The 25,468-nt window shown below is 41.3% G+C and overlaps 1 long non-coding RNA gene across 1 annotated transcript in view; it reads left to right on the plus strand.

The window, feature by feature from the left end:
• LOC121396859 overlaps nucleotides 1–23,557 on the plus strand; it is a 58,384-nt gene extending 34,827 nt beyond the window's left edge. The window contains exons 2-3 of the long non-coding RNA XR_005963196.1: nucleotides 21,041–21,147; nucleotides 23,500–23,557. This is a non-coding gene — a long non-coding RNA (uncharacterized LOC121396859). The remainder of the gene's footprint in view (nucleotides 1–21,040; nucleotides 21,148–23,499) is intronic.
• Nucleotides 23,558–25,468: the final 1,911 nt, after the last annotated feature.

Genomic DNA, 25,468 nt, shown 5'->3' on the forward strand with positions numbered 1-25,468 from the left:
ACTATATCTTGGTAGAATTGGTCAAAACACAGCAATGGGAAATATGTTGGCACTATATAAATACATCTTAATAATAATAATAATAATAATAATAATAATAATAATAATAACTAAGCAATGTTTCCAGGCCCTAACTTGAATTTGCCTTGGGGCCCAGTAACCTCTTTCCCCACTGGATCCTGAGCTAGCATTGGATCCCATATCAATGCCTACTTTGTTGCCTACTTTGCTGTTGGGAGTTGTACATGCTCAAGTAGGAGTCTTCATTGACTCACACATGCATCTTCTATGCTGGGGTATCAATAATGCATCATGAAAGTGACCAAGTATCTTATTTGCATAAAGTAGCTGTGCAATATTGTGGCAAATTTTACTAAAGGGCGAAACGCTGGAGAAAATTTGCCAGTATGACATCATTTCAGAACTTCGCAGATTTACTAATGGCCGCAGGAGTAACTTCGATAGAGAAAGAGACAAACGCCAGCAATCATTCGCACGCTATCGCCAGGCGATTTTTCGCTTTTGCGCCAGACTTGCCCTTGCCACCTCAGACCAGGCGAAGTGCAATAGAGTAGATAGGAGTTCCTTAAAAAATAGTTGAAAATTGTTCTAAGTCCCAAAAAACGCTGGCGTCTTTTCCTTTTTCAGGGTGATAGGCTGAAAAAGAGCATACATTTTTTTTGGGGTAACCGGCTTCCCCCCTACATTTCCTAACATATGGCACATAAACTATACACTGGGCTCATGTGTAGGGCAATATAACAACTCTATTTTCTTTTATTAAGGTTTCCTTGACTTGTGTAATGTAATGTATTTGCTGCAACATTTACGTCCATTCAACTTTAACTTCCCGCCATATGCAAATGAGGCAACGCTAGCGCAACTTCGCTTCGCTTGCCGCAGTAATGCTAGTGCAACTTTGCCAGCGGTCGACGGCCTGGACTTCGGATTTTAGTGAATAAGCGCTGTCCTGGTGAATCTACACCTGGCGAAGTGTTGTGATGTGATCGAAGCCGTCGCTGGCTAGAAGGTAAATTTGCCCCATAGAGAGAGATAGATTATAGATATATTTATGGGGAAATGAATATCAGGCCAGCAAAGAGCTTCAGTTCTAGAAACAGCTGATAGCAACACGGTTGCACCAGCAAAACTGCTGCGCTGGTCACTTTCTGAACCTGCATTGGCACAGCTTATTTCTGCTTCATACTCTATCCTTCAGCTAGAAATGACCTCTTTTGTGAATGCTCCTTCTGTAAGCAATCCATAGACTTTTGTACATCCCAGGGAAGCTCACGGAATCCTTCAGTAATGAAAAATAAATCAGTCTGTTAATGCCCCATAAGCAGATAAATATATATATAAATATATGAGTGCTGCTAGTTAGGGACATGCCCTTGGTGCTCCTCGTTGTGTTCAGCCATATGTAAGAGACATAGCAATTATAAAACAATTTACAAGCACTATAATAATAATAATAATAATAATAATAAGCATTTTCTCACTGATGTAATTTTTGTTTAGATTTGTCCTGCCCTGGCTATTCCCTTCATAGCTCAGCAACAGACAGGTGAATATTATGTCACATCATAGGAAGGAAATGAGCAGCTCCACTCAAGCAGAAAACACATATATGTACTGTATTATTTATAAACACTCGATGCAGAGACGGCATTTTGTTGACCTCTGGATCAGGAATTCTGCTAGCTGCTTGTTTTTATGGCCATGCTTTGACATTCCCAACCCCAATGTATCTGACTGAGTAGATACTGTACATATAAACAAACATTAGGTGCACATCTGAGCTCAGCATTACCATTAACTGTATTACAGGTAGAAGAGGAAAGAAGAGACTGGTGGGTATTGATGTGCAGATTGACCCATGGGTTGACCACCAGTTGGGTGGGTTTGGGTTGAAATTTGGTCAACCATTGTGAGTTAGGGTTAGGTGTGGAGTCAGACTGGGAAAGTAGACTCATTCACTTCTTCTGAAGATTCCATCTTGGAAACAGAGGTGAGCATAGAAGTCGCATACAGAGCGAGATGAATTGGGTACAGGTCAGATGTGGGACCTGCAATGAAAACATTTTGCCGTTTAGCTTCAGGCTAAGATTTTGCCGGTTGAGTTTTTTTCTGACTGTAAGGTACCTTTGGTCGCAGCTCAGTCTTCTCGTGGACGCAGGCGCAGGGGTGTGCAGGGTTCTGCGCATCCTTGGCGTCTGTTTCCGGCGCCCGCGTCTTTGCGCGGGCGCGCGTCCGTTCATTCGGGCGCGCGCGCGTCGCGACGGTCGCGGGCGCGCTAAAGTTGACGCACGGCGTCCTGATGCTGCGTCCTTACGTTTGGCGCCAATCTGTCCCTATTTATCCTTGTCGAAAAAAGCAAACAGCGCTTGGTGATTATTTTCCTTGCTCCTGAACCTTTGCTGTTGTACCTCTCTTTGAACTTGATTCCTGGATTTTGACCTCGGCCCGTTTCTGACCACCGCTTGACTTCTGCCTGCCTATCGACCCTGCTTGTTTTGACTACCGCTTGTACTCCGCCTGCCTTCTGACCTCGGCCTGTTTCTGGTTTGCTTGAACTCCGCCTGCCCTTCGATCTCTGCCTGTCTACGGATTCTTCTCTACTCTAACACGGCCTGCTACCACCACCTGTGAGCTCCTGCTGTACACTAAAGCAGTTTTAACTGCTAAGCTCTTCTCCAGTGGCTCCTACCCTCCTGGCACTCCTGACACTGACCTGCACATCACTACTGTCAGGATTAGGTAATTTCCAGTAGTAATGTACAAGTCTACCTACTTCTCACCCTAAGCCACCCTCTACCAACTTGTACCCAGTCCAACCCGGTATGCCATCATTCCTTATTTTATCTGCAGCCACCCCAAGGGGCAGCCAAGAGAATATAAAAGATAGATAGCAGGCAAGGGATGAGGAGGATGTTGTCAGGGATGGTCATGGACAAAGTTCAGTTTTCCATTCACCCGACTTAAAAAGAGATTTTCCCAGCTGAACCTGCTTGAAATGTACAGTATATAACTTATTTCCTTCATTTGGAGTCAAATTGACATCTATGGCCAGGTCATTAGGTGTGAGTATGCTGTACCCAAAGCCAATAGACACGCCGAAGCTGGGATTGACCAGTGACAAGTAAAACTATGCAGAAGTCTAGGGAGCGGCTTTGCACACAAATACCTTTAATGAATTTGGTCAGTTTGTGCATCTACTGCATCTGTTTTTGCGTGACCACAACTGAATGACTCCTGGCATGACTTCTTTGCTTATCATTGGATATCTGAGGCTGGGAGGAGCCCTGCTTACTCTATTCTTGACTTTATTTGCCAATAAGCATGCACTCAAATAAACATATGAGATGGTGGAGATGTGCCATAATATGCACTTGGGTGCCAAAGAAAAATTGGTTCAACACGTCCATTCATTCCATTTTTTCTCCATATCTTACTAAAAAGACACCAGCAACTCCCTTACTGTCCTGTTATCTAGGCCTGGCCATTGATTTATGGTTCCATTGTGCCATACAGCTTCTAAAGGAGGTCTGAGGGGGGTCTCAAAACATTGCGATTGAATTTATCTGAAGAAGAGGACAGAATCAATCAATATATTATCTTGCAGCATCTCAGTTACATGTTCTTATACAGAGGTGGGTACACAAATGGATGGCTTTAAGGAGAAAACTGGGTTAAGCCTTTCATACAGCTGCAATAATGTATTCAAAATACTAATCAGCATGAGCAATTAAAGGGCACGGAAGTGTTAGAAATGATAATTCCCTCTAATCTGAGGTGGATTGTTGCGGTTTCGTCATCTTTTCTAAATGGAGCTCACTATTAATAAAGCCGGGTGATAATGAAAATCTGACACCCAACTCCAGAGCCACCTCTCCCTGCCATTGGCTGAAGTGGTCTTGGTGGTCTACAGGCTACAGCAGCACATTCTTGTATTGGGAATATTTCCTAATAATTATATATCTTATGTTTTTTTTCCTATTGGTGCCATTTTTTTGATAAGGAGGTTAATGCTTTTTGTTTCCATGCCTGTGTCCCCCCTATGCTTATACAGCAGGGAAAATAAGTATTGAACACGTCAATGGTTTCTAATTAAATATATTTCTAATGGTGCTATTGACATGAAATTTACACCAGATGTCGGTAACAACTCAAGTAATCCACACGTACAAAGAATAATGTTGTCCTGTTATCCATACTTGCCTGCCAAACCTGGGCTAAGCTCTCTCTTAAGTGACCCCTGTGTTGGTGTTATATAGCTGGCAGGATCCAATTAGCACCTGCACATAATGAAGAGCCAACGACTGCGGGAGATTGAGAAGTACAAGGAATAGCAGTAAAGGAGAGAAAGCCTACAGATGAAATTAATGGTATATACATATCAGGAGTAGATGGGGAACTTATAAAAGAAGGGAAGGGGATAAAACAGGTTAGGGAGAAGAAGCCCTTACTCCAAAATAACCATGTGAAAGCATGGCATGTTATGTGGCACATAGGTGGAGGATGATATTTGTTTTTGGGTAGGCTAATTAAAGAATTAAAGAATTAAAGAGGAATTAAATATATAATAGGTAGTATTTCAGGACAGTCCTACCACCAAAGCTACCCTAGATTTCCCCTCCAAAACCTGCCACAATTTCCCAATAGAGCAGAATCTGTTGAGTCTTCTCTTGGAGTTGACTGGAGCATGCACAGTTGAAGGCTAAAGAAGACGCGGCAGTACAAGATGGAGACCTTGAACCCCTCTGCACTTCTCTGCACTCTGCACTACTTCTTCTCAGCTGGTAAGGACAATCGGGCAGATTTTGGGGGCCAAACTGGTGTGGTTCAAGTGGAGGAGAAGGCTCTCCAAAATAGTAACTTTTACATGAGGCTTTTGTTTTCCTTTAAAGACATCTTCCTCTGAGATTGCTTTGTATCCTAGAAGCAGTTCCACATATAATACCTGGATAACTGCAGTGGCAGTCATCATCCATGCTTGAGTATTGTACCAGCCAGTGTAGGGTTAAACATTATTTTCATGCTAACTGCACATGGAAGACGACTCTACAGGAATATGATAGAAGATATTAAACCCTTGCACAAGAGAATAGGTAATTGGGTCAGAGAACTGCTGCAGAATAAAGTGCAAGAGCACAAAGATTTCCATTGATAATTTGGGAGACCAGAGCTGTGGAGAAGACAGCAAGCAGTAGCCTCCGCTGAAACAATCTATGAACTGGAGAATGATTATCTTGCCTATTGTCAGGAGAACGTCTCTTAATTGTGCGGAATGATGAGCCGGTATTAGAGAACACGAGGCTCTGGCACATTGTAACTTGCTCCAAACTACCTTTTATGTCTCCTAATAATTCAGCACAATTTTCTTCCTTTGTATCAGGGAAAAAGCCAGCTGATTTGTAATAAATGTTTCTATGGCGCATTTGAAGGTTGCAGCTGTATATGTAGCCTAGCATAAAACCCCCCATAAAAGCAGATAGATCTAGTTAGATATTGGATTTCATTTCAGAATATGTTCCTTATCCAAGGGGCCTGCCAAATATGAGAGGTTGATGGATGGACTGAATCATATCAGGGAATATTACTCGGATCTAATTGTGTTCTAGAAATATTCAGTAGGAGTCTTGGGAGCCATCATCAGGGAGGTGCAAACAGATAAGAAGAGTAGGAAGGGTGTGGGATATCATCGCACAGCAGCGAGAAATGTGTAAGGGGGAGACATTAAGGCAAGATGGAGACAGTAGTGCAAGACAAATATAGTTGGACAAAACAATAGGGGTAATTAACTTTTACCCCTGATTGCAGGAGCATTAGGGGGCAACAAATGGGTTGAACATGTGCGGGCATGACCTGCAGCAATTCTTTGATCAGGGCACAAAGTGCAAAAAGCATGGGCGATTGCACCTATTCCTTTTGCATTATGCACCCTGCACAAAAATTGTAAAAGTCCTTGGACAGTCCCAAGCTGTTTACCGGGGACCTGTGAACCTAATGTTATCAGTTCCAAGCATTTTAGAAGTAAAAGGAATTCCCATGATGCGTAAGGAACAGCATGGCAAATTGCTTCCTTTTCAGCCAAATTATCACAATCAACGTCTTCTTGACCAGAAGTGCCCTATGAATAATGAAATAAATTAATTATGAAAGGAACTGCTCCATCTATTGTCAGTCTCCTGGATTCTGATGAGATACATTATTGTTTGGATATTTACTGCATGATATATACTTCTGAAAGAATTTGAAGGCAAGGAAACCCTCTTTCCCTAGTTTCAAGTACAAGGATTCCTTGATTTCTGTAAAGGATTTCTGTCCGGAATTGTTTAAACAACTAGAGTGGAATCTGCAGGTCGAGAGACACGTTCAGCCTTACTAAGGCTTCTTCGCAGAGGCCCCATAATTATCAGCAAGAAGAATTTCACACTCTCTGTGGGCCAGATGTCTAGTCTTTCAATGAGTATTTCCCTTAGGAGCAGGGAAGGCCGCATATAAACGAATGTAGCAGCAGCAAGAAAAGAAATGGGATGTGAGCAAAAAAACTGACCATAACATCTTCCCCAGATAGCACAACCCTAGAACCAGCAACAGATGCTCTACTGGCAGCTCCCAGGAGTGTTTAAAAATGTTCACCTAGTAGATACCCAATGCCATAACTAGGATCTCACCTCTGAGATGTTCCTGTGTCCAGTATACTAACCTCCTGGTAGAGTCATAATGTTGGTACACAGGAATTCCTCATTCCCGAGACCTGAAGAAACCAGCATTGTTCACCAACCAGTCCACCAGTGTTCTTTAGGGAAATAATTCTGAATTTTATGATTCTATCTTCTTATAGATCACCACCAGTCTAGCTGGCTTCCTACTAGCCTACTTTACTCCATCAAACCATCAAACTAAGAGTCATACTTACATAAAGAAAATAATACTCCCACTGCCCTCCTTTGGGTTGGACAGAGAAATTCCTTGTAGTGGGGGAAAGACAAGGGTTGTTGAATGCTCCTATCTGTCTCTTGGTTCCTACTGCATTTTTGGGAAAAATAAGAGAATCAGAGTCGTTTTTGAATGATTTTCATATTGTGCTTTTCCTTTTAAAAAAAAGTATTGGATCATGTTCCAGTGCTTCTATTATTATGCTTTCAAGTGGACAGAAGCAGGAGGACACCAGGTTCTAAAGCTCTAAAAGAAGGACCAATGCAGAAAACTACAATCTGATACTGGATCAGAACCAAAGTACTATTATTATTGGGGCTTTCCAGATAAGGGGTATTTCTGTCATTTGTATCTCCATACCTTAAGTCTACAAAAACCCAGTACGATGGTTTTGCCTCCAATTAGGATTAATTCGTTGGGATCAATTATCGGGTACTTTCTTCTTACTACAGCTTTCAACTTTCCCGTCAATCTGTGACTTTTTCCTGAAATTGAAACGTTAAGATTCGGCCAGCCGAGGATGTGACAGCTTTGCCTGTATTGCGCATCCTCGTATTTCTTTTACAATTTATTTAAAAAAAAGAATTCTGGCAGGTGGAGAAGAGAGAGTGAAACAATTTATTCCAGTCAAGAGGCTGTTATTTTATTTTTTGTCTTAAAGGTTAATGCTATTGAGGGAGCAGAAGATTTGATCAAGCGTTATGTTCCGAGAATCCGAGACGCTTTTTTCCTTTTAATACTTGCGTTTGCTACAAAGCCCCATTTACCAGCCAACCATTGGGAAGAAATGTAATAAAAGTGTTTGGCGTTACCCAGGGTTATAATAACAACTTTAACTCTCTCCTGCCAGAACAACTCTTCCATTGAATTGCCGAGGAGCATTATGTCGCCTGCATATGTTGCCACACAAATCTAATTGAATGTGGCAGATGCTTTCAGGCAGTTGCGAATACACTGAGGAAGTGTTTAGGAAAAATATTTTCCCCTCTTGTGATCCAATTTTAGCTTCTTGGATATCAACTCTCTCCTCGATGCCAAAATATTCAATTAATCCCAACGACACCATCGACGGGATTCTGGCAGATTTGAATTAAATTTTTCCTCATGCTTGTTTATCAAAATAATTGTTAGCCTTTTTTGCTAAACAAAGTTGTTGGGTTCTTATTTGTGATGAATTTAGTCACTTAATTATTGCCAAAATGTGGGCATAATATGCATCCCTGGCTCCTCTAGCAAAGTATGGGCCCTTCACCAAAGAATGGTCCCACCAATATCCATAATGGACCTTACTGGTTCGGCTGTAGTGTCTTTCCCCTATTTATGCCCTTGATCAAGGGACTTTACCGGGTCATCCAGCAGCTGCAGGGTCTTCTCCTCTACTTATGCCATTGATTTTACTTTGACAAAGTCATGATCTTCTGTTGTGTTAAAATATCCTTTCATAGAGCCGCCAGAGCATGCCCAACCCATAAATGAGATATATATATATATGGACAAGTCACTGATTATTTATGCTCCAGTACTGACCACAATTAGGAAGAGCCTCAAAGCCAAACAACAGACACCCACCAATGATGCTCTGCCCTGATCCCTGAAACTAGGAACTGGAAAATAAAACTGTTGGGTGCCCTGTACGTCAATGAAAGCTCAGAAGTCATTCCATCAGTTTAGGCTATATGCACTCAGACATGGGGGTTGCTGTTAAAGATGGTATTAAATAGTTTCAGCATATTATTAATATTTATTGTTGGGAAATATTTAGACTATATATACTCCGAAAGGTTGTGGTGTGAGAGCTTCCTTAATGGCCTCCATCAACCAAAGCTGAAAACACACCCTAGTCCATCAATTATTTATGGGAAATTGCTAAATTGCGAAATATATTAGTTGTATATTTTTCCCTTGCTACATGTGTTTTTTTTAACACAAAAATATATTCTTCATAACCCTTCATTGAAATTGCCTCTTGAAGAACTTAGGGCTTATTTACTTATGCAGTGCAACCATGTTTTTGTACCCGCAATGCGACTTTCCTTCCCAGGATTCTACAATATTTAGACGTGCCGCAAACCAGTGCAAAGGTTGCACCTGATTTCATAGGGAGACAAAGTTTGCACACAGATTTACATGCATGGTCAGCATGCAGGAGGGACTTGGGCATGCACCCATTTTATGAGCAACCATTTGGCCACCTAGCTATCAAAAATGAACCCTCTGGTCTTTATTTTGTTCTCTTGCCTCCCGCTGTCTCTCTTCATTTGGTGGTCTTCTTCTGCTGTAGCCATCAAACAAGATCTGGAGTAGTAAATGCAGCCCAGCTGTGAGCCCTCAGGAGTTCCTTTGTTGATTGGGCTGACGTAAATGACTCCCATCAAGCCACATCTGGAGATGTGCATCCGCCGGGATCTGTTGCCATTCATTCTTACGACTCTCATTCATGTTAATTGGTGGAGTGTTGCCTTCCGTTTGTTTCTCTTCTGATTGTCCCCACGCCTGAATGCTATCAATCAGATTCAGTTCTTGGAGGCAGAACCTTAATCACTGCGTTTTGTTCCCAAGCGGCGCGAGTTCTTCTTAAAGTTTATTTGCTGTAATCTGTATCATAGAGGGAAATGTGTAAAATGCATTGCTGGAATTAGTGCCATTTGTTTAATCCGCAGACACATCTTCAATATTTCAAAGGGGCACTGATGGTGGTGGTGGGTCATTTATCTACTCAACCGCAAGTATGTGTGCTCACATGTACATGCCAATCATGTTTTTACACACTCCTCTAAATATCAAGTACAGCTTTGCTGAATGGGGTGCAAGGAGTATAATAAAGGGTGTAGACACTCAAGGGAACTCTGCAAAAAAAATACAGGCATTGAGGAAGATGTTCCAGTGTTCCCATTCCAGGTTGTACCTAAACACGCAACTGCTTGTACCTTCCAAGTCACATGTCACTTGTTGTTCCTGGTGCATCAAACATCAACACACCGATGCCGTTATAATGCAACCTTGACTTTAACTCAATTTACCAATACAGTAGCTCATTTGTGTCTTCATGGGTAAATTACATTTAGTTTGAGGTGCAGCAGTGGAATATCGGGGAAAATGTACATATAAACAACACTACTACATATGTGCCTTTCAGATATAATTTATCATCTTGTGTGTCTTGTGAGACCTGTTTAGATTATTGAGTGTCTAGAATCTCTGCTGCAAAGCAAGGCAGGACTGCTGAGCTAAGTGAAGCTGAGATTAATGGTAAAACAGTATATTAAGCCACAATCACCCAGTTGTTTTGTTCAGGTGTATTGAGTAAAGCATTTGTACACCCGGCTATGAACAATTTTGGTTTTACAACTTATTTTCAACAGTACTTTTTTTATATGTCATCCTGACCCCCAACCACAGTTGTCTCCAAGCGTAGACTCATTTAGCAGCAAAGTATTTATACATCATCATGACTTGTACAAGTGACTCATTATCAGCCATATGTCTGAAATGTGTTCCTTTTGGTACGAGCAAACAGAAGGCTTTCTTACAGTGCAAGTAAATCCGAGTAGATGATGGAATTGTTCTAATTAACAATATCCCTTCATTGTTGCCCTGGATGGCTTTCAAGCTGCAATTAAATGCCAAGGGATCAACTTCTACAACGTCCAAAAGCCAGAATGATACAGTTGACCTCTGTCCCTTGCAGACATTGGCAGGGAATCTTGAAGATTTAGGGAGGCTTAGCATCCTCAAAAACAGACCAGCTGCTTTATATTCATGTGTAATTATAGGTTCTTTAGTGTAAAGCCTTCTTCATACTTGACTTATGGCAAAGCACTCAACTGATCCTTGACCTTATTGCCTGAGTTCTTTATAATTCAGCCTTACATTCTCATTTAGTTTATCCCCTCTTTGCAATAAAATACTCTTTATTTATAATGCTGAGAGCACAGATGGAGGAGGGCCTTACTATACAGAGTTTTCTTCTTATTTCTCTTTGCACTTGGACAAATTTGGGCCAAAAAGTAATAGCACCCAAGGCCAGTATCTCCTGCCTCCTTGCCCACTCTCCTCTCAGCTCCCTCATCCATGTGCTGCCCTCTTGCCACAATATTTCTTTCTTGGGCTCACCCTTCCCCACTCCACTCATGAGCCACTCACAAATTCTTTTAAGAACTTAGAGTAAGTCAGGGTAGACTCTGGGCAGCAGAAGGCATTTCTCTGTCCTCCGAAGCTTTTTCCCTGAGTCTAGTGTATGTGGTCACTTTTAACCAAGGCTAAATATATTCTCATTGTTCATTTTTTCTTGTTTAATTTATAAATCACACGATCCTGCCACTGCTAAGGTGCTAAATGCCATTTCCACCCAAATGTTTTGTTCTCCTTCTTTAATTATAGGTGTGAGTAGCTGAATTGTTGAGAGATTACGGGCTGACATGCTGTTCGGGGTGTCTGAGTGGGAAGGGAGATAATTGTTGTGTAAATTCTATATTTTCCTCTCCCATCTGCTCACCCACCGTGCCTGGCATATGTTGTTTGTGGACATGTCAAAAACTACCACTTCATAAACAACTATCAGAGGACCTTTATAAGTGTGGTTTCCCAAGACTTTTAACCCAAGTGAAGCCATTCTGCTGCCAGCCATATTGACAATGCATTCTCACATGCCTATAGGAGGTATAGCTGGACCACATTTGCCCTGCCAAATGAAGTCTCTACCCTGGAATTGAATTAGGAGAAAAGCTTTCCTTGTTAAGTTGAATCTGGTCCATTAGGTGAAGATTTCACATACCTACTTTAAAATTGTTGACATGTGGATTCTTTATCAGGGTCTTTTGTTTTTCACAGTTGAGTCAATAAGATTCACAAGAGCCGTCATGAATAGAGTCGTTGGGGCCAAAGATGGACATGGGACACTCTCATGATTCCTACCTTAAAACTACTACATCATATCCTCTTCTTATTATAGTCATTGGATGGACATGGGACACTGTCATGATTCCTACCTTAAAACTACTACATCATATCATCTTCTTATTATAGTCATTGGTGCTAAGGATGGACATGGGACACTGTCATGATTCCAACCTTAAAACTATTACATCATATCCTCTTCTTATTATAGTCATTGGATGGACATGGGACACTGTCATGATTCCTACCTTAAAACTATTACATCATATCCTCTAATGATGGATATGACACATTTCTTGAGTTTTGGAGTTACACAAAGTCAGTTGAGATGCAGAAGGAGAGAAAGGAAATAACCGTCCAGCTGTCAGTTCTACAGTTCCCAGCATCCCGAGGTGGGAATTATGGTTCCACAGGAACAGTTGGACAATGCAGCACAAAGATTGTAACCCAATTTCCTTCCTAGTTACGTCTCCGTTCTCTAGCTAGTCACATTAGATGGACAATAATGTGTATATATAATATTTCACTGTATTATGGCGCCAAGCAAATTCAATTAGACTGAGTGCTTTCATTCTGCGGGTGCATATAGAGGGCTGAGGGAACCAAGGAGCATAATTAGTCTCCTTTATTTCATCCACTGTGTGCTCCATTATCTGCCCATTACACTGCTACAGTCAAGTATTTCTTGCAAGATCCTTGAACTTTCCAGCAGCAAAGGAGAAGAGGTATCATTAACGTTAAAGAAATGATTAACGTGTCCCATGAATTATATAACAATACGGCACGTGTGCTCAGCCCCATCACACTGCTCTTCCCTTTCCTATAGTAAACCCATTAGCAGCACTTATTCCGTACATAATGCATAGAAAAGCACTTGTCTTGGCTTCTCAAACAAACCAAAGTTTTTTTTTTTCTAATATATTTTTTTTACATCTTTACACGATTCCTCTGCAATGGCAAGAGCCTCGTCATAAATATTTAAGAAGCAGATTTAAACAGGCTTTGCTTGTCAGAGTGCTGAATATTTATTATCTGGCCCTAAAGGAGAACTGACAAATCAGGCCACACAGGGAGGCAGGAGAGGAAGCAAAAGCGGCACCAGAAATCATCCCATTAACTCTCCGTTCTGATCATGTACGCAGGTCATGAACGATAAGAGGACCCTGAATGGCTGGTGTTAAACTGAGCTTCCCCATTATGTTGACTAGAGATCTTATCCATACTGCATATAAATGAGAGCTGGGTACTAGTGAGCTGCACAAGATGGGAAATCTACTTCTGATGCATCGTGCCCATTCATTGTAGCGGTGATCACTCAACGACTAAAACACGCTGTGCCTGTTATTGTTACAGTTGACTGTGCTCAGGAGGAAATGAACTTTAGAAGAGGAAACAAGCCCTATTTTTAAGTAGGCGTGGGAAATTTGTTATCTGGGAGTTTACAGTAGATGGCTTTCCATGGAAGAGCTTATAACTCTAAACCAGCAAAACCCAACCTTTTATACCCGTGAGCCACTTTCAAATGTAAATGGAGTTGGGGAGCAACACAAGCATCCAAAACTTTCCTGGGGGTGCCATATAAGGCATGTGATTGGCTATTTGGTAGCACCTATGTGGACTGGCAGTCTACAGGAAGGTCTTTTTGGCAGTATACCTGTTTTTTTATGCAACCAAAAGTTGCCTCCAAGCCAGAAATTCAAAAATAAGCTCCTGCTTTGAGGCCACTGGGAGCAACATCTAAGGGTTTGGTGAGCAACATGTTGCTTGCAAGCCACTGGTTAGGGATCATTGCTCTAAACTTATATGTGGTAGTAGGTAACTTTTTGGAGAGGCTGAAGGTTGCCTTACACAGTCAGACCTTGTACAGAATTTGACTGATTGGCCCACGTGCTGAATGACTGCCGTTCTATTATTCTGATCGTTTAGAGAGACAACCTCCTTATCTGCTAATGCACCATCCACGGGCATATAGTGTGCCTCAGAAGATAAGATCTTCAAAAAGGCCCATTCTCAGAACCAACCAATATCCTTAGTACATAAATACTGGTTGTGAAACATCACCAGTGAGAGTAGGGTTTCCATACCATCTCTTTTTTTGTTGTTGATGTTTTCAGTAGAACATAGGGGAATGGATAATTTTGCCCATTTTACATTTCTGTAGACTACACTTCTCCTATAATGAAACTCAAAAGCGCTGGTAGACATCAGTGTGATGCAAACACACAACCAGACTCAGAGGTCTAAATTAGGGTTTATTTTCTCTTATTACCCCAGGATACACATTTGTGTGGGTTTCCATTTATACTGGCTGGGCCTTCATAACTCCCAGTGGCCTAGGCATAACTTGCAGATCCCGATAGAGGCAGGGGTTGGTCAGATTGGCACATGCATTGGCATAAATATATGTGACTAGGATGGATCAGATGTGTTACCCTAATTATCCTGCTTTAATTACTTTCCAAGTGTTGGCTGCTATGGTGCCCTTTGGTTTACATTCCGGGAAACAAAAGCAAAGCCTTCCCAGAGGAAATGGAAACATGGCAGATGGTCAGAATGTGACTTTATAGTTGCAAAATAATATGTTCTCTGCAAGCACGAACTAAAAGGCATACATTGTTTTAGACAATTTCCAGTTTGAACCATGACCATATTTTCTTTATGGTTTAAATAAGGTTCTGACAATTCTTTTGAGATTTTTTTGAATTCCAGGCTTGGAGGCAAGTTTTGGTTGCATTAAAACCAGGTGTACTGCAGTCCACATAGAGGCTACCAAATAGTCAATCATAGCCCTTATTTGGTACCCCTAGGAACGATTTGGATGTGTGTGTTGCCCCCCAACTCTTTTTACATTTGAATGTGGCTCATTATGGTGAGGCCAGAGAAGTATCTAAGGATCCATAACTGACAGAACGGCTAGAAAGAAAAATTGAGGTGATATTATTTAACTTACTGCCCTTGTAGAGCAGATGAGACTAATATCAACATAATTATTTGTAGCACTCAATTCCTCTTACCTTCTGCTCTAAATTATAATCATGGAAACCTCCAAGTTCAATTGCAATTTTTTTTTTGGTGAGCAATTACCGAGTGTAATATGTTTCCCTGCTGTTGAAATCCCTACGTAGTGAGGGCATCAAAGAAGTCGGGAGCCCTCTCTTATTCTTAATAACATGTTTGAGTTCCATTGTGAGCTACAAGCTGATGGCGAGCTAGGGAATGCGCCACTTTTGTACGGTTTTGCTCTCTGCCATGGCAGCATAAAGAGGATAATTAAACAGCAAATTCGGTTCTGTAGGGAGAGCCGGAAAATTTCAATCTAGGAAGATAACTGGATGTCAGTGTGTGATTGCACAGGAGGAAACTCATCCGAAGCCAATGCTCTGGATGATTTAGAAGGGGGAATTTACAAGCATGTTAATAAGAAATTGCAGCCCAATGAGAAATACAGTCTTCAGGCTTAAAGGGAAAGTAGACAGCAGGGCAGCTTGTAAACCCACTACAATTTCATCTCATATTTGGGCTTCCAGCAGTTCCATTTGCTGCCAAAATGACTTGCTGAATTGTACGTGCCAGTCGGCATGTAGCCGCAGGGTAATGAGAAATGTCAACTTTTTCCCACAAAGGCTCGGTCTTCACAGAATCTCAGTGTGCAGTCAACAGTTTCTTTTTTCGAGAATTGCACCTGCAATGATATCAAGAGGGGGGGATAATCAGTGGCAGTAACGGAACTAGGAAAGGGCCTGGGTGCAGGATATGCATCCGCCCCCTTCTGGAAGCAGATTTGCAATTTTGCAAACCGACGGCGGGCCACGAGGGGTTGCAAACCCTGGTGCAGTCGCACCCCCTGCACCCTCAGTAGTTCTGCCACTGATAAGTGGTAATGAGTATACAGTATGAGTAATGAACATTATTGATATATGGAATCTTGGAGTATGTACTGGAAGCCCTCAATATAAACCATACTATAACAACATATGTAATAACCTAGCAGTTGATGTTAAACCAAAAAAGGCCACACAGATGAATCTTTTATTCCAGGTCCTGGATCAACATTCTACCAAGTCATAATACCAGTAACATTGTACTTTTGTTTAATGTTGAAAAGGCATCCAACCCTTTCTTGAATCTACCTATAGCAAGGGTCCCCAACTTTTTTTTTTACCCAGGAACCACATTCAAATGTAAAACAAGTTGAGGAGCAACAAAAGCCAAATAAAGGCGGTGGTTGGCTATTTTATAGCCTCTGTTTGGCAGTACAACTGTTTTTTATGCAACCAAAACTTGCCTCCAAGCCTGGAATTCAAAAGTAATCTCCTGCTTTGAGGCCACTGGGAGCAACATCCAAGGGGTTGGTGAGCAACATATTGATTGTGAGCCATTGGTTGGGGACCATTGATCTATAGTATCTGCCAGTAATCTTGTTTTTGGCTGTCTCTAATTCCATAATAGTCTTTTTGTGTGGTAGATACTCTATTCAGGACCATACCAGTCATTTAGAAATGGCCTTCATGAAATCTTAGCATTGCAGCCTGGTCACTACCATAAATATCTTCTAAATTACAAATGATTTAGAAGTCCCCATACAGATAAACCATGCACTCTAATGATGCACAAGTGGTCCAAGTCATAGCATGGGTCTAATAAAAGTACTTACCTTGTTTTTGGACAACCTTGACTTTAAAGCTTCATGGCAGTGGTTTTCAGACTGTTCAGGTTCTCTGGTTGGGGCATTTGTGATTTTTCCACACAAGGTCACAGACACAAGAATTTTTTGTATGTTTATGAATAATTGTTAGTATTTCATACTTTAAGCACTTTTGCGAGATGGCATGTTGGATAAAAAATACTAATGGGGGAAACAGACTGATGATTAGACCCCCCAAGACTGTGATCGAATTCTTGCCCTGCTTCTCTTTGATAAAGAATCGATCTTTGTTTGCACAGAAGTCCTTAGATTGGTCTTTCATGTTTTACTTGAGGAATGATTGATGTTTTAATTAAAACCTTGTGATTTTAACTAGCAACGTGTCCTTTGTGGATGCTACAAATAGGTCACAGTGTCTCCAGTGTGTCAAGCCTTATGGACTGACTTGGCTGATTTTCTACTTATGAAATCTGTATCCAGCTCCATGGGTTCTAGGAAACATAATTTACCCTGTTGGGTAATGATTGCCAGAATTATTCCAAACCACCCTGGAGGTCCAACCTTTGCAAAGTCCCCCACTGTCGGAAAACATTGATGTATTGGTCTTTTCACACCGTTCTAAGAATATCTAGGACAGCAAATAGGTTTTTACACTGAATCTTACCCTCATTGACCTTCGGAAAGAGCTTTCAGGTGTATCTACGAATTCAATTTGTCTAACAGACATTCAGTCTGAGCCCCCTTCACCAGTGCCAGCCCCATCATTTAGGAACCCTTGCTATAGGGGGTGTTAATCCAAAAAGGCATGCAACAGATAATCAGCTTCCATTCAAAAGAACTAATAAAAATGATGTTGACCAACGTGCAGATACCTTTTGTTCAGCCACCACAATTTGTGGGTCCTTATCTGCCTTTTTCTCTAGCATGCTTCTGTGGTTTGTTCTGCCTTTCCAGTGTATCAACAGCTTATTTATTAGAGTGCAAGTCCTCCAGGCTCATAATTATACCTCACATGGCTGAATATATATATTTTTTGATTGTATTTCTACATACACCCAGCAGAGCCTTCGCATTCTGGGTGGGAAAGGGTGTCTGCAGATACATCAATATCTCAATTCTAGAAAGCTTCCTTAGAGTATGTGCAAAACTTCACTGTCCTAATTTTCCTGGTTGTCATGGAAACTCTTTGAGCGCATGATGAACGAGAGGCCCATACCGGGATTCGTGTTCTCCTAAGATAACTTCTGCAAGATCTATGTTACTGCTGGAAACACAAGACATGAGTTTACACCCCCAGCCCGCTGCGCCAGAATGCGGGCCCCATTAATTCATTCCCCTGGTTTCTTTTTAGCATTTGCAATTTTGTTTGGTCAAAACTCAAGGAAAAGTTCATTGTGCAGATTACTGAGGCGAGCGTCACTGTGATCCCATGTGCTGGGAAATATTGTCTTGAAGATCAGGGCAGGCGCAAGGTCACTTGACCTCTATAATTTTGCAGGCAATTTTCAAGGATTGAATGTTATCGGCAAAAGGCTTGGGCATCTGATGGTAACTTTCTGCTCCTTGTCTTTTCCCCCCATGAAATTCCTTATCAATATTTCATGTTTAGGTGACCAGGGCAGACTGACGGCTACAGATGGAATTAAACACATCACTGAATCTAGCAACCCTGTTATCCCAAAAAAAATCTCCTTTATTATTCATAAGTTGAAACTTTCTAGAAGACTTTGCAGACTACTTCACAGTTTGCCTCCTAAAAATATCTCAAGGGCCAGATATAATGATATTCCTTGGGAAGTAGGAATAAACTGGAGGGATGGATGTGCTACACCTTTATCGTGTATTTTTTTTCAACATTATTATAGGGAATATATTTAGGAATAGATATTTTCATGCATACACCCTACTGCACACCTGCAATACTTTGCCCTCTTTTCATTAAGGGGTTTGATATTTCACCGAACATTGGGTTGGTAATTGTAACAACAGAACAGGCAGACCCTGTATCTGCTCAGTGATCAGGAATGTAGAGGTGCTGGTGAAGTCCAGATGAAGTCAAGGATTGTGGTAGGGAGGTTAAGGTTGTTGGGAGTAGAATACAGGGTTACAGTAGCCTCTAATTACACCTCTGGTATACAATTTGCATCCAGTCTATTCAGATGAATCATGCATAAATACATCAGCTGAAGCTGGGGGACTGAGGATCTGCCACCACCTTGAAGGTGACAGTAGCACCATTATTCCCAGGCCAGCATCAAAACAACACAACACAAATTGCGTCTAAAGAATCAGATGCAGATGTCATTTTGACACAGAGCACTGGAAAATAAGGTCATCCAGACATTTTTCAGCACAATTGCACATGTTTTGACATATCAGGTGCCCTTGAATATGGAACCATTGTAAAGCAATGCATTGTAGGCAAAACCTGTGTCTGAAACGGCTCTTTGCACACCAACTTTGAGGTGGTGGCATCTCCAGCAGTGGTCATAAGCAACCCTCATAGTGTTCTAATTGCATGCCTTATTGTGCTAGCTGTGTTTGTAAGGCTTCATCTTTAGTAATAGCATCTATTGTTCTCTTATCTACATGGCCCATAGCATTTTCTACTGACTCTAGTCATATGTGAGGGACAATCATTGGAACTTGCACTAGCAATGTCTCCTTATTCAGACTAAAGCTGGCCATAGACGTGCAGAGATATCGTTATACCTACCCTGACCTACCACTCACCAATCAGAATAAATAAAGTAGTAAAAAGAACAAATCAGACGATGTTCTGGCCATGAATTGACAAACAGCAATTGTATGAAAGTTACGTCCATGACAGTCACCCATTGATAGTGTCACACAGGCAATACATGAAGAGATATTATCTCCTACCATCTAACCTGTCCAATCGACTAAGCGACCGATCCCCATGGCGCAAAAATGTTGTTACGATCTCCATACGGTCTGAATATCGCACGAAACAAAGATTCGTACAACTTTATCTTTGCATCTATAGCCAGCTTTAGTGGATGATGAGTTGCAGAAGACCGTGCATTTTTTAAGGTACAGCCGTAGAGATATCTCAGTGCCCAGTAACTCAAAACATTAGGCTATGAGTTTGCTACAGTTCTTAAGACGGGCGTCAAAAAAATTTTGGCACGTGACAAAATTGTTTTGACGCCCATAGACTTTAATGGCTGCCTGCGACATTTCGCCGGCGGCAAATTTTTGGTGAAATGAAACGAACAGGGTGAACGTGTCAAATTCGCCCATCCCTAATTCTAAGTCTTTCTTTGCACAATGATTCACCTGTGAGCCATATTTAAATATAAAAAAAAGTTGGGGATTAACACAAGCATGAAAAAAAGTTCTTGGGGTGCCCAATAAGAAATGTGATTGGCAGACTACATGAGGCTGTGGATAACAGACATGGTCTTAATGCAACCATTGTTGCTCACCAAGCTTGTCAATGTTGCTCCAAGTGGCCTCTAAGCAGATGCTCATTTTTGGAGGCATAAAGCCAATGTATACTGCCAAACAGATCCACTTCTGTCAGTCCACATATTGGGCATCCCCTAGGATTTTTTTCATGCTTGTGTTGCTCTTCAACTTTTTAATATTTAAATGTGACTCACGGGTAAAAAAAAGTTTAGGGACCCCTGCTTTACACTAAGTAGACCTTGTACTTGTGAGTTGATCTCAGGCTGAGGCCTTCAATAAAAACTACTTTTTTCACATTTGAAGACTCTCCAGTTTCCTTCATACTTCATGAGGCCTTCTACCACTAGTTCTTCTCCAGCTAAGGTCTTCTGTCCATGGCCAATTGCTTCAGGTTTTGGAAATGCTCCTATTTCTCCTAGGCTTTAAAAGCATATGATGCTGCACTGCATTGTGCGAGACAAGCCTAATTTATATCTCCCAGAGTTAGGATCATGCTTTAGTTCAATCGAAATCCTTTCTATTTTCTCCTACCGGAGAAACACTTGTTTCAATTTTTAATCTCCATAGAGCTGAAATATTTATTGGAATAAGACAAACAATGAGCGTGGCCCAGAGATATATTCAAAGATATAGATATATATGGGTTGTGCTGGGTGTCGGTGAAGATGAACAAATGCACCAGTAGGAGAGAACCTTTCCCTTGAATTCCCTGAATGGGCTTTTTGCTGTCTTTATATTGGTGACGCCAACACACAACATAAACAAATCTCATTTTTAATATACAGATATTCCTCCATGTAAGGCAGTATGAAAATGTCACGCTTTATATCCAGCTGGGGGATTATTTTATGGTAATGGAAATGTCTCTGTGCTGCTGTGAAAAATACGAAAGATATAAATGTTTTGTTGGAACACTTATCCTCTTAACCGCTCGGTGCCATCTTTTTCCAGATCGACTTTAATAAAATGTGGCAAAAATCCATGAGTCACGGCAAAATAAAAAATAATATTATGCCTATTTATTTCTTAGATGAACCCAACGTAATGGCATTACTGAGACGGAAATTCAAGGCAAACGGCATGAAAATCAACGTAACCCGCCCCTTTTCTCTTTCATTTTAGGATAGGCACAATCTGAAATGGCCCCAGTGTGATTCAATGACAATAAGAAGATGCAGAGTCATGGCTTACTATAACTGCAAGGACAAATTATAGAAGAACAAAATAAGGTAAGAGGCAGCGGATAAAGCCCCCGAGAGCCATAATGTTCTATGCGAGGGCAAGGTTAAGGTGGCCATACACGGGCCGATAAAAGCTGCCGACAGACCGGCAGCTTATTGGCTCGTGTATGGGATCCCCCGACTGGCTTCCCCGATCGAGATCTGGCCGAAAGTCGGCCAGATCTTGATCGGATGGGACTAAAAATCCCGTCAAGTCGCGGCCGCATCTGTTCGTTGATGCGGTCCCGCCATCCGACCGCCCGTTTGCGTTCGCTAGGATCCGATCGTTGGGCCCTAGGGCCCATGATCGGATCAGCCCGATATTGCCCATCTCAAGGTGGGCATATCGGAGGGAGATCCGCTCGTTTGGCGACATCGCCAAACGAGCGGATCTCTCCATGTATGGGCACCTTAAGTCCCACAAACTTGAATGAGAGCCATGAGATCCCAGTACTTGAGCTTAATCTGACAATTCTGTGCTTGGCATTTGCTCTTGTCTAATCCAGAACATGATCCATTATCAACTCGGCTGGAAATTTCATTTCACATGAATACAATGCGTAATTCTATAATGTTACTAGCAATGTTAAGCCAACCAGTCGTTCTCTCCCTTTGGAATAACCATTAATATTGGATTATGCTGAATAGTGATGGGCGAATCTGTTCCGTTTCGATTTGCCGAAAAATTCATGAAACTCCAGAAAAATTCACTTAACGGTGAAAAAGTCTCAAATTTGAAAATTGAAGTCAATGGGCGTCAAAATAATTTTGATGCGCAGCAATTTTGAGCAATTTTTACGCTCAGCTCTTTTTTTCCAAATGCATTCAATTTAATGGGCGTCCGAATTTTTTTTCACTGCCGTTTTGTGAAGAGATTCGCAACAACCTGGTGCTGAATGGCAGGGAGTCTCAGCTGAAACATGAGATTTGGGATGAACACATTTGTTGTCCAAGGTTTTTTAATGATACACCAATGTTTTCCTACATCTATATATTTATTTATATATACAGCATATATCATTATTGTGGAGTAAGGGGGTCCCTGATCAAAGGCTCCACCTCCAAGGGGGAGCTTGAGTTAAAAAGTCCTGATTAAGGGGCAGATTTATCCTAGGGTCGAATTTCAAATTCATGGAAGTTTGTAAAAACTCCCATAAACTCCCATGAACTCGAAATTCGGAAAAAAACCCAGATTTTTTTCAAATTCGGGTGAATAGGATCGACCCGCAAACTCAAATAGAATTTTAATTATTCCTTAGTCGAATTACAGTAAAATAAACTCGAAAATTCTAATTTTTAAATTTGAAATTCTAATTTTCACTTCGACCCTTGATAAATCTGCCTCTAAGTTTTATCAATACGTATTTTCTTTATTTTCAACCTAATGCAGATGTTCCCAAACTGAAATCCTCTCTTGGATGGGGAAAATAAGTGCTAAAGCTGTAAAGCACAGGAATTGTTCCAATGATGTTTTTATATGTTTGTTACCTTATTATAATAAATGGAGGTCGACCACACTTCTAACAGAGGCTTGAAACTATCTTGTTGTTCTCTTCTGTTGCTTTTAATGAAGAACGCAGCAAGAAAAGCAATATGGCAGCTTGCTTCAGAGATTCGCTTTATAATGTTGATAGCCACCTGGCTCCAGCACCATTTGAGCAGATCCCTATTAAGTGATGTTTATGTTTTATGCCATTCCCATCATAGCGTTGAATCACACCCGTGATTCCAAACAATCTCCATATGCTCCGGCAGGAACATTATGCCAAGATAAACTAGCAGGGGGGGATTATAATGAGGAATCAGAAGGAAATGTCAGGAGACTTTCCGCCTTAAGGAGAATTGAAAGCCTTCACGGCACTTTCTATTGTTCTATCGCTTAGTGTAATGTTGATCATGTAAGGGAAAGTAACAATGAAACGCAGCTGTTGAGATGAATGAATCACAGAGTTTCTGCGGCGAATGCCATAAGAACAGTGATTTTCCTTAAATACTTAATAAACCCAGGATGCCCGGAAGGCCTTGGCTTACCGAAGAATCTCCACTCGCTCACTACTGAACTCAAAAGTGTCGGCTTTCTTGCAATAAATCTCTAATTACAGTCATTATGCTAATCAGAAATGTGCAGAACCGTCTCTCGTAGGAGACTGGCAGCTGCCATTTTATATTCTTTTATTAAAATGATTTTTTAAGAAGAAGTTTCATAAAATAATAAAGAACATTTATAATTAGTGGGGCGATATATGATGTGGGAACAGCTTTATTCGCTAGCAGAACAATCCCAGGAAAGGAATTGTAGGCCACTCAGAATCAGTATTACGAGCTCTTAAGCCAAACAAAGCAAAATGTCTTTTTTTCCAGCTATCTTTGAATAAACAGCCTCATCGTGTTCTTCTGGAGTGACTACTCTTTTTTGGAAAGGCTACATAAAATGGATAAAATCCATGTTAGTTTCAAATGAACTCAGAGGCGCATTTATTACCAGCATTGTGTAGATCAAGAGGCGCGGTTATTACCAGCATAGTGTAACTCCTGGATCATGGTCCAGTTGTATCATCATAGATTTCTGTTTGATGGCGCTACATTTAATCAGCAATTGGGGAAAATTTCTGCCAAGCAACACAGTCGTGGTAAGTAGTGATGTGCGGGTTGACCTGAAACCTGTGGTGACCCATGGATTGACCACTTGTTGGAGAGGTTTGGGTTGAAATTTGGCCAAACATTGCTGGTTAAGGTTGGCTGCTGTTTAGGCTGGGGAAGTACAATCCTCTACTGCTCCAGAAGATTCTTTTCCTTGGAGGTTTGCACAGATGTAGCGTAGAAAGCAAGATGATGCAGGTGCGGGTCTTACAATGGCAATTTTTTGCATGTTAGGGTTGGGTGCGGTTTAAGGTTTTCCAGGGTCAGTTACGGGTTGAGTTTTTCCTGACCCATACGTCACTAGTGCTAAGTATGCCCACCCTTCCATTTGCACTTAGCTCACTATATTTCAGTAGCACCCACAAACTGACTCATAGTTCCAGTTAAGAGGTAAGTGATGAGCATGTTCATTGAGGAGAGTAAATGATGATGTAGATGTTTAGTATAGCTGCTTGAGCTACTGTTGGACTTTTCAGTGTCCATACCACCACGTGTCCAACCTGAACCACTATATACACAGGATATCATCGTATTTTAAAAAGAATGCCTTTTTCACTCATTGTGTTCTTTTGGAGTGACTACTCTTTTTTGGAATGCCAAGGAGCTTGGCAAGGCTACATAAAATGGATAAAATCCATGTTAGTTTCAAATTAACTCAGAGGCGCATTTATTACCAGCATTGTGTATTTCAAGAGACGCAGTTATTACCAGCATAGTGTTACTCCTGGATCATGGTCCAATTGTAGGTTGCAGTTGGGTTACAAAGCCAGTCAAGTAAAGTTGGCCATGCCATGTTTTGTTGTTTTTGGTTTCAGCATATCCATGAATAAACTCTGCTGGTAGTTATGTCTCCTCGGTTGATAGAGAAATACATTTTTTCCAAGTAAACTGAGCAGCTTGTAGTATGCAGAAACATTTGTGGATGATCCTTTTATGTTATATCTAAGACAACGTCAGTTGCGTTTATTGGCTTTGTCAACGCAAAGGCTGCTGCAGGGGACAGCGATAGAATAGACTAGTCATCTGCTCCGAGAACCACACCGCCTGTGATTAGCAATCTGCAGCAGTGCACTTCTATAATGAATCAAGTGGCAGTATTAATTACACCCTTACAAGCCAGTTGTAAAACAAATGAAATAAAAAAAATATAAGACAGGCTTTGGAATGAAGTGTAAATAAAGCAGGTAGGGGTGCACAACTTTATTATTTATAGAGGCAGTTCTTTGCAAGTAATGAATCTAAATTAGAACTATTGTTCCTACACACTGATTACCTATTTATTATTTATCCAACAAAAGATGCCTTCTCCACCAATTTTCTAGATAAGCCGGTATCATTTTGGTCTTCCACCTTGTGATTTGAACATGAGGATGTTTGTTTCTTCTGTTGTGTTGCGGGGGTCCTGTAATGCATTTCTGTGGGCTTGCTGCATAATATTGTGGAGTAATAGTGATGGGCGAATTTATTCGCCAGGCGCGAATTCGCGGCGAATTTGCGCGATTCTTCGCCAGCGAATAAATTTGCGAAACTCCCGCGAAAAAAACGGGCGCCGGTGTCAAAAACGGGCGCCGGCGTCAAAAACGAGACGCCGGCGCCATTTCGCAAATTCGCCCATCACTATGGAGTAATGTTCTAAACAAGAGTAGGGCCGTCTTTATATACTCTTTGTCTTGGTATGCTTAAAGTCATA

The sequence above is a fragment of the Xenopus laevis genome, chromosome 8L (genome assembly GCF_017654675.1).
Source record: "Xenopus laevis strain J_2021 chromosome 8L, Xenopus_laevis_v10.1, whole genome shotgun sequence".
Lineage (NCBI taxonomy): Eukaryota > Metazoa > Chordata > Amphibia > Anura > Pipidae > Xenopus > Xenopus laevis.